This window comes from Moschus berezovskii, chromosome 27 (assembly GCF_049115385.1).
Source record: "Moschus berezovskii isolate FMDL1 chromosome 27, NW_MosBer_1.0, whole genome shotgun sequence".
Lineage (NCBI taxonomy): Eukaryota > Metazoa > Chordata > Mammalia > Artiodactyla > Moschidae > Moschus > Moschus berezovskii.
In genome coordinates, this window is record NC_142486.1 from 40,730,342 (window position 1) to 40,735,325 (window position 4,984).

Sequence of the window (4,984 nt, forward strand, 5' to 3'; positions counted from 1 at the left end):
CCCATATCTCATGCCTGCTGCATTGGCGGGTGGGTTCCTTACCACTAGTGCCATGTTATTGAGCACCTACTAAATGAACAGCACAGGCATGGAGGCAGGCCCCTGAGGTGGGAGATGGCACAGAGAAAGCGTCCTTAGGCTGAAGGACCCCCACCCAGGGGTCACAGGGTAAGAACAAGGGCCAGGGCTCTGCCCACCCTCCTCGGGAAGCCCCCTCCCCTCTCTCATGCCCCGTTCCTCTATCAGGATCCCTCCTGTACCCAGCACCAAGTGGCAGGATGGTCGTGGAGGCAAAAAGAGAGGGTTGAAACTGACCAGGCAGCAGCTCCTCCCTGTATCCTGGAGGCCAAGCTGAGTGACTTCCTGGCCCTCCCCAGGAGTATCTGCGCCTATTTGTGCTGTGCTGGACCAGTCAACATTCCCCACTACCAGCCCCTCCCTCTACCAGGACCCTCACTTCTATCCCTGCCCACCCCAGTCCCAGTGGGTGACTGCAGAGGGTGAGGGAATGACATGCACTTGTCTGGCTGGAAGGAAGGGGTCTTTGCCCCCCTCCTCTCAACCTGGGATGAAATGTGCTGACGGCTTGGGTGCCAGCTAGAACCTCCTGCCCCTGAGCCCAACCTCCCCTCCCTTCCCTCCACCTCCCCCAAAATGAACACCCCCTTCTCCCAACCGATGGACAACTGCTTATTCTTTGTATGTCTCTCTGAGTACATGCTACCCGGAACAACCCTTGAGGGTTCAGGCCATTTTATAGGAAATAGGTCTGGAGAAGGAAGCGACCCATTCAGGGGTGTGGGTGCGATTCCAAGCCCACACTCTCCAGCTTTCTCAGTCACCCATACAGGAGGCCAGCTGAGCTGCAAGCTCACCCTCAACCTGCCCCTCCCAGCCCTGCTCAGCCCCCTGCACCTACCTGGTCCCCAGGGGTCAGGTACAACCAGCCCAGACAGTTCCCCATGAGGGCACAAGCAGGCTCGCTCAGGCCCAATCCTTGCCGCTCCTTCTTCCCTCACCAGTGCCCTCAGCCTGGGCTCCTCACTCTGGCCAAGCACGGCTCGCCACTAGGCAGCCTCCTGGGCCACAGCCCCCTGCGTGTCCACACCCGAGCTGCTGCACCTAAAAGCCACTTAGGCTGCAGCAGCAAGGCTGCTCCCCCACCCCCACCTCTGAGTTCCTCTCTCACGCTGCTACAGGCTCCTGCCTGACTAGCCACCTCCATCTGTCCATCTGTCTGTCCACAGGCTGCCTGTCTGGCCTTTGACTGGCCTCCCTGGAACCAACCTGGTACCACAGCGCCCGGAGTCTATGAGGGTGAGTATGGACAGTGGGGGGTCCACGATATACCACCCCACCCCCCAGTGCAGGTGGGGTTTAGGGGTCACCCTATAGCAACCCAGGTATGCTCTGAAGTCATACCATAGTCAAGGGAGGTGGCTGGATGGGAGACCCCCCACACACACCAAGGGGTAGGGAAGGTAGGGCCCCCTGGTCCCTTGGATCAGGATGCTTGGAGACCTCTTCCTCTTCTATAGAGCAGACGCTCTCAGATCAACCTGCAGCCCATGACTGAGCCTGTGAGTGAAGATGGGTGGGGACAGAGCACCCCTGGACGGTGGGATAAGCAGCGGATGTGCTCACAACCAGGGGCCAGGAACACTGCCTCCCAGAATCACAAAGGCGGCCCCAAAGCTAAAGAAAAGCCAAGAAGTACCAAGAAAGGTTAACAGACATCAGAACTGGCAGCAAAGTGAGTGGGTAGCAGCAACAGAATAAATGCAGCAGCTACTCCCTGCAGGGGCTTCCCAGGTGGCATTAGTGGTAAAAGATCCACCTGCCAATGCAGGAGACGCAAGAGACATGTTGGATCCCTGGGTCGGGAAGATCCCCTGGGGAAGGAAATGGCAACCCATTCCAGTATTCTTCCTTGGGAAATCGCATGGACAAAAGAGCCTGACGGGCAACATTCCTTGGTTTCACCGAAAGCTGGACATGACTGAGCATACACACACACACACACACACACACACACTACCTGCAGAGACCAACTCAGAACACACACACTACCTGCAGAGACCAACTCAGAAGGGGGAGCAGGAAGGAGTGAGAGGGACAGGGAAGGTGGAAATTATTCCCAGCAGCTCTCTGGAAAACTCTCCCAGGCCTCCTCCTTCAGCCTCTCTCTGCGGGAGTGTGAGAGGAGAGAGGCCAGGCCGCCAAAGGAAGGGAGAAGCCTGGGAGGTGGACCAGAAGCGTGCCCTGAGGTGTTTGGGCTGGAAGCTGTTTGTGTTGCTGGGGCCGGGAGGGTGGTGAGCTGGAGCGGGGGCAGGCAGTCAGGTGCAGATGAGCAGAGGTCTGGGTCATGCCCAACCCCTCACGCTGGTGCACTCACCCACTGGTGCCATCTAGGCACTCTGGGGCGCGACAGAGGGACAGGAGGTACGTTCGACCCCCCAGTCCTTCTCTCCCTAGGTTGGGACTGCCCTGACCTCTGAACCTACCTCTCTGCGGATATGGGGCAGAGCCTGGGGCTGGGCAGACTCTGGGGCGTGGTCGGGGGCCTTGTCACTGCCAGAGGGGAGGACTGGGGGCCTGTGGGGGGTGGGGGGCGCCATTAGTCTGACGCCCGGCTAATGGGCCTGCGCTTCTCGGGCCGGCGCGGCCTCCCTAATGGGCATTAAGGGCCTCGCGGGATGACCAGGCAGGCCTTGCTCACAACCCCTTCCTTCAGCCTTCGCCAAGCCTCTCTTCAGAGCTCCAGAAGGGAGCAGGAGGGACCAGCGCAACGGGAAGAGATGAGAACAGGAGGCCCGGGGCGGAGAAGGAAGAGAACCGAGAGGTCGGAGGCGCACAAAACCCGCGCCGGGGACGCCCCGGCGGCTTGCCTTGCCCACCCGGTTCTGGTCCCCACCACCATCCGCCCCAGCCCCGCCCATTACATACCCATCCCCGCCCATCACCCGGCCCGGCCCCGCCCATTGCCGGGGCGCGAACTGCTCCTGCAGCCCAGGCGAGCAGCCGCGCAGCGCCTCCTGCCGGCCCTGCGTAGGATTGCAGCGACCGGGGAGCTGCCCAATGTCCCACCCTTCTGGCTCTGACGACTCCAGCCTTGCCGGGTGGGAGATTCGGGTGAGGCCCGCGCTCGAGCGCTGTGAGCACTGCTGGAACACAGCGCCCCCTGGGAGTGGTAGAGAGAGAAGGCGGGCCTCTGCCGAGCTCCCGATGGGCTCTGCTTTCTCATCTTGGATCTGGCACCAGCCTCTCTGGACTGGGGCGTCTTCTCCAGGCCACATAAAATCTAGCCCCTCAAGGAGCGCTCCAGAGATTGTGACCCAAAAATTCACAGGCCACTTGGCGTCAGGCCCTGGTGAGCACCGGGGAGGCATCTCTGAGACCTAGGGAAGCAGATTTGTGTACCTTGGCGAGGGGACGTGCAGGGCTGGGGCAGCCCCCAGGAGGGGCATATAACCTGGCCTGGGGCCCTGGAATGCTCAGGCAGAGTGGACCACAGGTCTGCTCTGAAATCTTCCAAGAGTTCCTGCAGACTGTGGGGGGAGGGGAGAGAGGAATGAGAGGGGAACAGGGCCCGGCCTCAGAGTAGGAATTCCCTTTCATGAGTGGTGGGAGCCCTGAAGGTGTACTACACTGGGGGTAACAAGGTCAGGACACCCATGTTCAGTGAGGTGCAGGGACAAGAACTTTAGGGGGGGTGGAGGGGAGTAGGTTGACCTGAGTGGTCTGTGACTTCCCCCAGGGCAGATCCTAGAGGGAAAAAAAACTGAGTGGAATCAGGGAGCCATAAGAATTGGAAGGGTGGAATCAAACAGAGTACCCACACTAGCAGGCCATGTGGGGGAAAGGTGCACCCAGGAGATGAGAGGCTTTTGCCAGTGGGGAGACACCGCCAGAGGGTGCTTCCTAAGGCCGGCGGGGGGGAGGGTAGCATGGGGGCTGGCTCCACGTGGGCCTTGCTCTGAGCTAGACAGACAAGAGGCCACCCTTCCTCTTGTCCTTGCTGGGTGCCCCAAGGTCAGCCTTGCCACACAGCCAAGCGAGGATTCCAAGGGCAGTCGGACAGCATCGGGCACAGTGACCGAGCACTCCAAGGTCCAGGACAGTTGTGGGACTCCAAGCCCATATTGAAGAGGGTTGAAGGGGGAGCAGAAGGGTGGAGTGAGGGGACCGCTGGCAAGGGACCCAGATGGAGGGAGGCCCTTGCAAGATGGCAGAGCACATTTATACGGGGGACTGGGGACAATAGCTGGAAATGTAGAAGGGGGTCAGCAGTTGAGGGGCCTCTGAGGACGCAAGGGAGTGTCAGGTGGTGGTCCTTCCTTCGTAGGAAGAGAGCATGGCCATGGCAAGGGGGCCAAGGGGTCCCCACTTCCTCTCTGGCAGCCCTTGGCTGAGGGGAGGAAGGGGTTCCAAGGAGATCCAGGTTTCAAGTGAACGCTGGGAGGTGGGGAGTGGGCTGCCAGGTCTTAAGATCCTGCTCCCTTGGGGAAGACCTTCTCCCCAGGCTGGCCAGGGGGCACAGTGAGGAGACCCCTTGTGGGGCTCCTGGGAGGCTAGGGTGGGGTCTGCTGCTCTCCTCCTGCACACGTTGATGCGTGGCAGCCGGCCACCCCCCCTCCACCGTGGGATACCCCTCCCCTCCTTGGGGACCCTGGGACCTGGCTTGATGACCCCACCCCCTACAAGGGGGGGCAGCACTGACAGAAAAGGGAGAAGGGAACCCAGCACCCAGCAGTGTCTCTGCCTCTGTGCCCCGTTTCTGCCCCACAAGGACAAGCAGATCTCGGCTGGGTTTGGGCAGAGAGGGCGGGGGAGGCGGGGGTGGGGGGTGGGAACGCATCCCCCGGCAGGCCGGCGGGCGGGAGGGCTCCTGACATTTGCCAGGGCGTGGGCGCGGCAGTTTGCGCCTCCGAGCAGGATGACAAAGTACACAACTCGGAAGAAAGGGGTCACACGCGGAGGCGCG